This window comes from Dasypus novemcinctus, chromosome 29 (assembly GCF_030445035.2).
Source record: "Dasypus novemcinctus isolate mDasNov1 chromosome 29, mDasNov1.1.hap2, whole genome shotgun sequence".
Taxonomy (NCBI): Eukaryota; Metazoa; Chordata; class Mammalia; order Cingulata; family Dasypodidae; genus Dasypus; species Dasypus novemcinctus.
In genome coordinates this window covers 1,045,513-1,057,868 of record NC_080701.1, presented here as the reverse complement: position 1 = coordinate 1,057,868, position 12,356 = coordinate 1,045,513, and positions in this window count along the sequence as shown.

Genomic DNA, 12,356 nt, shown 5'->3' with positions numbered 1-12,356 from the left:
TTTTCACATTGCTATAAACCCTGCATTTTTCTTCTTAGGAAGTAAATACTTACATATCTACCCTGGTTTTTAATATTGTCTTATAATTTTTATTTTGATTAAAGTTTATAGAGTCAAATTCAGTGAATACAAACGAACAATCCCTACCATTGGCTGTCCTCCAGGTGCAATCATGCTAACCTTTTAGGTTAATTTTTTTTGGTATTTATTTCCTTATCTCTAAAGAGCATGTTTATTTTTCTACTTTTTTGATATTTACATTTTATGCATTTTACATTCACTTCTCCATTTGGAAGGTGAGGATTTATTTCTCTTTCACCCATACTCCCCTGCGTACTACACACTCACCCTCCCAGTTGACTCTTCTTCAAATAGCGTGATTTTGCTCACGTGAGTATTGTGTTTGCATTACTGAGCTCTGTAAACACTACTCAAGTCAGAACCATTTTTTGCACTAGGATTAATTTTATTTCCCTATTCAATGAAATTTTCTTTTGTTGTTGTTATTACTCAGTTATGTCCTTACAATTAATGAATCTAAATCACTCTCAGGTGTATAACTTCTCTCAAAACATCAGATGCATCCATATCCTTTCATTTTTATCTTCCTGGAACTCTCTCCCCTGGAAACTCTTCTGCTCAATCTGGACTCCTAGGTCCCTCCGTCTGCTGCTCAGACCCTTTATTTTGATATTTCCTCCAACACCGTTCAAGGGTGGGTATTTATTACATCTTCGTTGTGCTGAATCTCCAGCTTTTTGCATTCTTTTTGGATTCTGTGGCTTGCTCTTTATTGTTTTGCTCTCTTATTTTGGTGGAGCATATACTTCAGTAGAATCCTGAGAAAAGATTTAAAGACCATTGATAATTTTAAGAAATGCCTTTATTTTATCTTCACTCTTGGATAAAATTTGTCTGGGAATATAATTCTAAGTTGAAAATCATTTCCCTCAACATTTGAAAGACATTTTTCCAGTGCCTTCCTCTTCTAGTGGTGCTATTGAGAAGAATAATACCATCCTAAATTTTTTTTGTTTGAAATTCATGGCTTTCTTACTAAAAGTTTGTAGAACCTTCTTTGTCCTCAATGTTTTGAAATTCCACAATCATGTGCCAGTTGTGTGTCTTAATGGCACTCTTCCAATGAATTATTTTTTGATAGTTTCCTTCCTTTTGTTCCTTCATTCTCTCTTGCTATATCTCCTATTTTCAGGTGTTGGATTTTGTAGGTTCCACATCTAATTTGTTTTTCCTGATGATTTTTCTCTCTTTGTCTTTTTGCTCTCCTTTCTGGATATTTCCAATGCTTGTAATTGAATTTTTCCAGGGCTTTTTATGTTTCATACATTTCTTTCTTATAGATGTCTGTTTCTGTTTCATAGATACAATGCAGCTAGTCTTCCCTACACATGCAGTGCAGAAACACAGAAATGGCTACACAAGCCAAAATCATGCAGGCAATTTTAATTATCATTGGAGAAAATTACAATTGTTCTGTGAATGTTAATAAGTTTGTCAAAACATTCAAAAATTTCATACTATCCATTATAGATATATAGGGCAATGAAAAAATAGTAAAGCTAAAACTTATATAGTACACTGTACTTTAAAACAATAAAATATTGAAAATTAAACTGTTTATTTTCTTTGTCAAAATTTATCAAGAGTAGTTGGAACAGTGCTTGCCATCTTCTATGGTACAGGCACACCTTTGAGATACTGCAGGCTGATGGTTGAAGCTGTTTATACCCTAGAAAAACATTCTTAAATCTAATCCTTTCCTGTGGGTGTGGACCCACTGTAAGTAGGATCTTTCAATGAGGCTATTTCAGTTAAGGTGTGACCCACCTGATTCAGGATGGGTCTTTATCCAATTACTGGAGTCCTGTATAAGCAGAATGAAATTCAGACAGAGAGAATGAGTCATGGAGCAAGAAGCTGAAATTCAATGGAAATGGAAAGAGAGAGGAGAGGCCAGGAGCAGCCGCCATATGCATTGCCACATGTCTGAGGAGCCCAGCACCAAAGATGGCGGCAGCCAGCCCTAGAACGCCAGTCTTGGAAGAAAGCATTGCCTGATGACACCTGCATTTGGACTTTCTTTCAGCCTGAAAACCATGAGCAAATAGATCCCCATTCTTTAACCCAATCCAATTCCTGTATATGTTTGAGCAGACAAAGAAACTGAAACATCAGTCTTGTTTCCAGACCCTGCAATAAAGGGATTTAGCAATAAAGCTGGTCATATGAATTTTTTGGTTTCCTAATGCACATGAAAGTTATATTTACACTATACTGTTGTCTATTAAGTGTACAATGGCATTATTTCTTTAAAAAAACAATGTACGCACCTTAATTTAATATGTTTTATTGCTAAAAAGTGCTAACCATCATTTGAACCTTCTGTGAGTTGTAATCTTTTGCCTCAGTGTTGAAGACTTTTGACTAATCAGGGTAGTGGTTGCTGAAGGTGGGGTGGCTGTGGCAATTTCTTAAAATAAGGTTATTAGTCAACCAAAGGGGTGCTGATGCAAAATACCAGAAATCTGTTGGTTTTTATAAAGGGTATTTATTTGGGGTAGTAGCTTACAGATACCAGGTCATAAAGCTTAAGTTACTTCCCTCACCAAAGTCTGTTTCCACATGTTGGGGCAAGATGTCTGCCAATGTCTGTCAGGGTTCAGGCTTCCTGGGCTCCTCTCCTCCTGGGGCTCATTTCTCTTCAAGGTCAGCTTCTCTGCTCTCTCCATAAGGCCAGCTGTAGAGTATCAGGCAAATGGCTCGACTCTCTTCCCCAGGCCTCTGCCTGAATTTAATGGAGACTTCTCTCCTTCCTCACGTTTCTGCTTCTCTGTTGTATTTACTTCCTGGGCTCCAGGATCAAAACTCCCAGCTCTGTCCTTTGCCATTTCTTTTCTCTGTGAGTCCCCACCCCTGTAGTTTTGGCCCAATCAAAGTCCTAATCATAAATAAATCAATTGAAAGTGATACCTCTGACAGACCAGTTTCTAAACATAATCTAAGAACTATTTTTGGAATTCGCAAACAATGCCAAACTGCTGCATTAGGCAATAATCAAGTTTGCCCCATTGATTGTTCCTTTCCTGAAAGATTTCTCTGTAGCATATGATGCTGTTTGATATCATTTTACCTGCAGTAGAACTTCCTTCAAAATTGGAATCAATCCTCTCATACTCTGCTGCTGTGTTATCAACTAAGTTTATGTTATATTCTAAGTCCTTTACTGTCATTTCAACAATGTTCACAGCATCTTCACCAGGAGTAGATTCCATCTTGAGAAACCACTTTCTTTGCTCACCCATAAAAAGCAACTCCTCATTTGTTCACGATTTATCATGAGATTGCAGAAATTCAGTAATGTCTTCTGGCTTCACTTGTAATTCGAATTCTCTTGCTATTTCCACCAATTCCTCAGTTTCCTCCACTGAAGTCTTGAACTCCTCAAATTCATCAAAAACAGTTGAAATAAACCTCTTCCCAACTCCTGTTAATGCTGATATTTTTACTGCTCCCATGGACCACGAATGCTTTTAATGGCATCAAGAACGATGAATCCCGTCCAGAAGGTTTTCAATTGGCTTTGCCTAATTCATCAGAGGAATCACTATCCATGGCAGCTGTATCCTTACAAAAATACATTTCTTAAATAATACAACTTGAAAGTTCAAATTACTCCTTGACCCATGGGCTGCAGAATGAATTTTTGCCAGCAGGCAAAAAAACAACATGAATCTCATTGCACACTTCCATCAGCATCTGGGTTAACCAGTTCCATTACCTATGAACAGTAATATTTTGAAAGGAATATTTTTTTCTGAGCAGTAGGTCTGAACACTGGGCTTAAAATATTCCGTAAACCACATTGTAAAGAGCGCTGCTGTCACCCAGGCTTTCTTGTTCCATCCATAGAGTAGAGGCAGAGTCGATTTGGCATGATTCTTAAGGGCCAAGGGTTTTCTAAATGGTAGACGAACATTAGCTTCAACGTAAAGTCGCCAGCTGCGTTAGCCCCTAACGAGGGATCAAGCTATCCTTTGAAGCTCTGAAGGCAGACATGGCCTCTTCCTCTTCAGTTAGGAAAGTCCTACAAGGCCTCTTCTTCCAGGGGAAGTCTGTTTCATCTACATCAGGGGTTCTTAACCTTTATTGTTCCACAGACCCCTTTGCTGGCCAGGTGAAAACCATGGACCCCTTACTAAGTTCACAATATACTGTATATTCTTTAATAATTATATCACGCCCACACCAATACAAGAAGATATTTTTTTTGAACTTTCAATTCAAGCTCACAGACCCCCTGAACTCTCTCCATGGGGGTCCATGGACCCTGGTTAAGGACCCCTAGTCTACAGTGAAAATCTGTTTTTTACTGTATCCACCTTCCTCAACTCTCTTAGCTCCATCTTCTAGATAACTTGCTGCAGCTTCTACAGCACACTTCCAGCTTCATTTGGCATTCTGATGCTACGGAGATGGCTTCTTTTCTTAAAGCTCATGAATCAACCTCAACTACCTTCAAACTTTTCTTCTTCAGCTTCCTCACCTTTCTCAGCCTTCAAAGGTTTGAGGAGAGTTAGGGGCTTTCTCTAACTGATTTGATTTTCTATCCAGACCACTACTTACTCCATGTCAGCGATAAGACTGCTTCACGTTCATATCATTTGTGTGTTCACTGGAGCACACTTGCCCTCTGCATTCTCAACTTGGCTAACTCTTTGGTTCAAGAAGTCCAGCTTTCAGCCTGTTTCAGCTCTAGACATGCCTCCCTCACAAAGCCTTATCATTTCTAGCTTTTGATTTAGAGTGAGAGAAGTGTGACTCTTCATTTCTCTTGAACACTTAGAGGCCATTGTAGTTGACCTAATTCCAATGTTGTTGTGTTTCAGGGAATTGAGAGGCCCAAGGGGTGGGGTTCAGCCAGGAGGTGGAACATGGGTAGACAGGCAGCCCAAACAAGTACAGTAGTAATGCCAATCATCGCAGAGAACATGACAGATGTAACAAGAAAGAGTGAGCTTGAAATACTCTGGTGATTACCAAAACGTGACACAGAGACACAAAGTGAGCACATGCTGTTGGAACAATTGAGCCAAGATACTTGCTCAATGCAGGGTTTTCACAAGCCTTCAGTTTGTAAAAATGCAGTATTTGCAAAGCGCAATAAAACGAGGCATGGCTGTTTAAATTGCAAGCATCTTTTCTGCGTCTTGATGAATTGTCATATGCCTTTCTAAATTTGGACCAGCTTCCAAGCAAGTATCCCTTGTGCCAATGTCATGAAGGATCTCCAAGAGTTCCTATAATGTGAATTATTTTTCTGGTGTTCTTCTGGGACATCTTCATCTTTTTCATCCCAAATGTTTTTAGTGGGATTTCATGGGAGCGGGAAGGCTGGATGTTTGCAGGTATTTCACCCTCTTTAACTCGAACCCCTTCATTTTAAAAAAGATAATGCATCAATGGCTATTTTTAATACCGTTATAAACCCTTGAACAAAGTAGTCAAGATTCTAGAACACGGATGAGATTGATATTTTGCTTACTTTCACAGAATAAAAGGTTTTTTTTCTTTGTTGCTTTTCTTCTAGAGCTTTAAATGCTTCACAGCTTTCCCGCCCTAGACCTTTACGTTTGCAATCTCTTGGCTGTATCAAATCAGCCCTGAGTGTCCTAAGCGTTTGTGTGAGTGGTTCACCGCTCTTCCTCGGGATGGCCTCGCCTTCTTCAGCAGCGGCTGCTGGCGTTTCTAATTACCTCTGCTGTGTGCCGTCACCCCGTCCGCTTTGATTTAGGGCTGATTGTGCAGACCTGCGGAGGCGCAGGAGCCGCCTCACCGCTGAGAGCGCGCCCTGCGTGCGCTGAGCGCAGGGCTCTTGCCGGGAGCACCCGGCCCTGCGCTGTTAAATTCCACTCGTTTCCCCGCCAGGTGCCTAGACTTCCGGGAAGTGAGCACCGGGCGAGTCCCCAGCACCCGCCCGGCTCCCACCCTGCAGCCCCCGCCTGCGCCCCGGGACGGCGCGGACCCCGCGCACGGAGCGCACAGCGCGGGCGCAGCCAGGCGCGGCGGGCCCGGGGCGCGCGGCTGAGCGCAGGCGGCGGCTCCGCGCTGGCGAGGCGGCCGCCGGGGGGACGCGAGCCGAGGAGCCCTCCGCACGCAGGAGTCCCAGGTGCGCTCGTCCACAGGTACGGCTCCGCGCGTCGAGGACCGCGGGCAGAAGCGCCCGCGGGGCAGGTGCCCGGCTCGGCGGCGCGGCTTTGTCCCTCCCGCCTGCGCGCCAGCTCCCGGGCGGGGAGGGCGGCGCGGGAGCCCGGGGTGGTGCTTTGTCAGCGCTGCTTTTGTCGGGGCGAGCGGGCCCCGGGGCGCTCTAACGCCAGCCCGGAGAGGGCGCGAGGGCGCGAGGGCGCGGGGCAGGGGCTGGTTCAGGGCCGGTGCCCCCACCGAGCGCCTACAGCCCGACCCGCGGCAGGCAGGGGCTGCTGTCAGGGTGACTCCTCTGTGCTGAGGATGCAAGTTTTACATAAAAACAGTGTTGTGCACGTACCGTCGTGGCTGAGACGCCGTGGTTATCGCTCATCCTGACACTTGGTGTGACTGCCTGGTGTCGTGAGCATATTAAGGCCTGTCTCAGCTGCCAGGGTACTTGGGAAGATCATTGAATATGGTTCGGAGGAAGATAAGAGCCAAGAAAAGCCTCTTGCCGAGGCGAGGCGGGAGGTCGCCGTGTGCAGCCTTGTGGCTCAGCCAGGGCTCTCTTTTGTCTCCTCTGCATCAGCAATCTCTCTGCTAGAAGGTGACAGTCCGGCATGTGCCGCACATTTAAACCAAAACCGCTGTTTAATCTACACGTCAGGCAAGGTGTGACCGGTGCCAGCCGTGTCAGGGGGCTGCTGGCTGATCCCTGGGGGGTGTCTGAAACCACATCCTGGGGTCTGAGTGGGTCACCGCCGAGGTGGAGGCTGCGCTTCAGTGTCCACGGCCCTCTAAAAGGACGGCCCCCTGAGACTTCAACCTGGTGCCCAACTAGCTGGGCTAACGTTTTACCTTACATCTCTGAAAGCCCTAATAAGTCATACAGATTCTTTGTGTAGTGGTGTGAAAAAAAGAGGAGAAATATTAGGCATTGTTTATAGTTTCTAAATTGATTCTCCTTATTCCTTTATTCCTTTTCATGATCTGTGGAGCTAACTGTACTTGCCTCTGTCACGTAATCCATTATGCTATTATGGTACACTTTGCGATTTTTCTGTTTCTAAATGTTTATCATGTGCATGATTTTGTTTTATGCAATATTACATAAGCAAGTAAAACATATATATATATATATAGGTCCTATTTAAATTTCACTATATAGCTATATATGGAACATACAACTCATTGTAATAAAATATAAAATTAAAGTTTTAAGATTTAAAAAGTAACTATAAAAACAATTCTTCCTTTATGTGAAATTACTGCTTATTTATTTCCATGTTTAGAAGACACAGATTTTAAGAACATAAAATTAGATGGCCATTGGTGTCTGTTGGCAACTTTGATGGATGGTTTAGGAATCGGCACTATTCTGAGGCAGAGAATCCAGAATGGTAATATGTTGTGCTTGAACTACAAGAAGCATTCTTACCTCTGAGATAATGAAAAAGTCTATTTTCTACTAAAGGAAAAATAAGGACAGGCAAACGTAGTCTTAGAAAACAGGGTTAAAGTCAATAAAGTACTTTGTAGCAGAATGAGGCAGATAAAGGCAAGGGATTAAGCAAAGAGACAGGCGTTTCCTTGTGAGACCCTCTGGGGCTAAAGGCACGGGCTCAGGTAGGGCTTTGGCCTCAGGTGCTCCTGGCCCGTGCGCTGCCCAGCGGCCTCTGCCGCGGCGTCTCGGAGTTCCCGTAACGATGACCGGTGGCCTGAGTGTTCAGGGGTTTCCTGTGTGGAGATGTGATAACATAGAGCCCACCTGTTCCTGAGCGGCAGACAAGGAAGGGTGGACAGAGTGGGCACAGTGGACCGGCCTTTTAGCTTCCGCACCTCTCCTCCACCCCTGCCCCCGTTCTCTTTCTAGCTTTCAAATAATATCAAAACGTCTACCTTTCCAGAGCATTACCCTCGGTTTAAAGCCTGAGTCCTATTTAAATGCAAATAGACTTGGGAAGAATGCTTCAAGATGTTATTACACCTTGGTGTGCTGGGAGGACCTGAGAGCAGATGTTGAGTGGGGAAGGCTGGGCAGGAGAGCGATTAAAAAATACACAAAACCCAAACAAACGGGTGGTAGCAGGTAAAAGGAATGCTGTTGAGAGAGGACTAGCTAAAGGGAGAGTCTGGGGACTGGGAAAGCTGTGCTATTGTGCCACGGTAACTTAACACATGCCTACGGGGGGACCAGCCTAACAGGAACATAAAATCAGGCCGTGGGTCTAAACCAGCTTTGAAACCCCGGGTAGGTAGCAGCCTGGTTGAGAAACAGGATACATCGCCTTTGTTTCTCTTGGTCCTGCGGGGATGGTTGGTGCATGCAGAGCCTTTTATACTCTTTGCAGGAAGAGCCTGTCCATGACTTGAAGGGGAGTAAACAAGGGTAAATGAAATCTAAGAGACGGGGCGACAAGTTTATTCTCACAGCATAATATAATAAATTTTTCATTGGTCAATAGAGCTATGTGACAAGGCGAGACCTGGCGCCAGCGCAGCTCTGAGCGACGTGGTGTCCAGACCTGCGGAGCCCCCAACCCTTCCCGCTCACGGGGCTTGGCTCCGCCACCTTGTTTCTCCCACAGGGGGAGTTAATCCCGTTTGGCGCTGTCCGTCCACCCTTTGGGGCGTCGTAGGTCTAGAGTTGCCACTCGAGGGCACCGCCCAGCCCGGGGGTAGCAGGAGGCCCCACCGTGCCGGGCTCGTCCCCACCCCTGGCCGGTGCCTGCAGTTCTCCGTTTAATCTGTCCTATGGAGTGCTGACCCCTCTGGGGGAAGTAGCGTTTTAAGTGGCTACTTTAGCTTTGCCTCTCCTACCACATGCTATCCCCCTTCTTTTGAAGGATTGGGTGTGTGTTTGTTTCCTTCCCCTGGTTGGCGTTCTTCCAGGAAGAGGGGAGAGGTGGACTTCAGATCTGCCGCTGCCCAGCACGAGGCCCGCCGCGTTGTGAATAGTACGGAAGAATCACTGCGACGCACTGACCCTGTTCATTCCCTGAGAATTTCACCAATGTATGCACATCGGACTACCAAGCCACCTCATTTCATAATCTAAATTGTGAGGATGAAGTGGCCAAATCAATAGCCTCCGTTCAATTTCACGATAAAAATCTGAGAATCAGGAAAAATTGACCCTTATCAACGTCCCTTAGCAACCTCGGGTATGTGCTCCGACAATCTTACAGTGCTGCTGATGTCATGTTGCGTGTGTGCTCACGGGATGGGATAAACCTCTCTGATAAAGGAGTAAGTCACTCTCATCCGTGCAGGAGCAAGCCCAGGAGGGCAGGGTGAGGACGGCCTGGGAGCGGGGGCACGGGGCACGGGACACCTGCCACCACCGCTGCTAAGGGGGCTTCTGGGCTTCCGAGTGGGTGCAGGACCCAAGTGGGCGGTGTGGGCAGCCCCCCTCTGATCGTAAGGCAACGTGTACAGCCACTTTTGAATCTTGCGTGGTCTGAGGAAGGAAGTCAGGTTGATTTTTCCATAAATAGCCTGAAGTGATTCTGTGAGGGCCCACCCCTGCTTAGACCAGAGCCTTACAAAATCCCTTCAAGGCCAGCATGGAAAGCGAGGACGCTCCTCTGCTAGATGCTGCCAGGGGGGCCTTGCTCTGAGTCGACGTGATGTTGATCAGGGACTGCTCGAGGGTGGCCTGAGGCCTTGGGACCTGGGAGGTGACCCCTTGCAGATGTCCTCCTCTTCCTGTTTAAACTCTAGCCTGGGCATCTTCCCCCGTTTACTGGCACGCATACGGAGGACCTTCGCACAGGCTCTTTGATGGGCCCTGGCTCCTCCTCAGCCCTCCTGGGCCTCCCGTCCATTCCTCTTCTGTGCTCAGGGACGCTTAAGCTCTTCCCCAGCGTCACGAGACGAGGCGGTCCACGTCATGCAGGTCACTGCAGCTTTTCTACGGAGTCTCCAGAGCACTTTCGGCCTGTCCACGGAGGGAAAGCAGGCGGCGATAATGAAAACCAGACTCCCAATAAGCCAAAATGTATTTTGAAAATGTAAAATATTGCATCCAGTGCGGTCTTGTATTCTTGGAGACTCCAAACATGCATTTAGAAAGCATTGCTGGGACCCTAGAAACCGCCTTTCTCAGTGCTGGGTACATGCTGGCGCTAGGCCAGTTTTTTAATTGATTAAAGAATCTCCCTGAAGTAAATAAGAATTTCCTCCAAACTCCCCACCTGTGCGCTGACACAGAGCTTCTGTAGCCCAGCGTGTCTCCCCTTCTTCTAACTTTGTCAAAACTTAAACCTAGCCCTTGCAAGCGTTTACACTTGATCTGCTTCTAATATCTTGTTATGCATCTGTTCTGGAATTGCTTCCTAATCACTTTCTAAAATAGATTGAGTTTTGCAACTGATGTTATTTTTATAATCTTATTCTTGAAATATTCTTGTTAGGTCCAATTACCAGTTGTAGCAAAAAAACAAACAAACAAAAACAAAACTGCCCTACCCTTCCTCTTTTCTTGTTCCCCAACCACTATGATGAGATGGTGGGCCCCTGATAACTTGCATTTCATGTGATAATGTGACAGCAGGCACTTTGGAAATGATGATGATGTCAGTTATATTTCCAGCATTTCTCTGAATGTCACATTGTCTTGTTTAGACTCCTATAACTCTGACTAGAGTCTCACCATGGGTTTTAACAGGCTTTTCTGCTTCTGGACCCTTCTTCAATCTGTTCTTCATGCTGATGCAAAGGTATGATTTTGAAAAGTCAATTTGATCACAATAATTCTCTGCTTAATACATTTCAGAGTACCATCCCCCATCCCCTGCCACTCCCTCCAAAGTGTAGAATGGTGGAATATAACTCTACCATCACATGGCCCTTAGTGAAAATCCCGGCTGCACTATTTTAATAGTTGACACTCTGTGTTTTGGTTGCCATTTTCCATTCCAGAGACGTAAGCTGGAGTCAGAATATAAGTGTTTCAGTGAAGACCCTGGTTAAAAAATTAGACTCTTCTCTTTATGTATTGAGACACCTTTAGGCTTAAGATGGATTTAGGATATTATGAATTGACTTCATCTTTATGAAATTTACTCTTGGGCTGCAGAAGAACTGTAGTGGAACTCAGAAGACAAGTGAAGAGGTGAGTTCATAGTCAGATGAAAGACGAGGCACTGGGACAGGGGCACAGAAGAGCTCTGGTCATGGAGATAGTGAGCTGTAGAAGAGTTTAAAGACCAGGTGATTGGTTGGGACCTGAGGCGTGTGGGAGCCACCAGTGTGGAAATGGTATTGAAACCACAGGACCAGCTGGAATCCCCAAAGGGGAGAGCAAGGGGAAATGCCAAGGACCAGATCCTGCAGCATTCCTACCTTTACAGGTAGGGAAGGAAGTAATGGCCAACATTGTAGTAGGAAAAACCAGATAAGAAAATTAACGTGGTCATCTCAGTCAAATGCTACCCAGATGCTGTGACAGTTTGAAATTATTTATGAATTCCAAAAAGAAATATTATGTTTGTAAACGTGTCTGGTTCCTCTGGGCATAACCCTTTGATTGTATTACATTCAGCAGAGATGTCTGATTAAATTATTTTAAGATTAGGTCATTGGAGTGCAACTCAGTGAGAGTCCCCACTGCCTTGGTGGACTGATCAAACAGACTTTCACAGGAGGTGGAAACACAGAGAAGAAGAATACAGAGGAAGAGACATAACTCCTTAGACAGGATCCTGGGGATTTAGCTTAATTAAGTGTCTGGTTTGTGTCCAGTCCTTGCTGCTCCGGGAAGAGAGATGAGCCTGAGAGTCTACAGCTGACCTTGGAGAGAGCAGAGCAGCTGAGCCCAGGAAGAAACAAGCCCTGGGGGAGAGAAGAGCCTTATGCCAGCCTACAGCTGAGATCAGAAGAAGCTGGGACCACGGAGCCTTAGGAGGAAGAGGAAGGCTGAACCCGCCCAGTGACCAGCAGCCATCTTGCTCCAACATGTGGCAACAGACTTTGGGTGAGAAAGTTTCTCCTGTGGTACCTTGGGTAGCTGGACTCCTTAGGGCCTTGGGACTGTAAGCTTTCACCCCAAATAAATACCCTTTGTGAAAGCCAACAGATTTCTGGTACTTTGCATCAGCGCCCTTTGGCCGACTCTTGGAGATGCCAGGCAGGAAGAGGGCTTTGAGCTC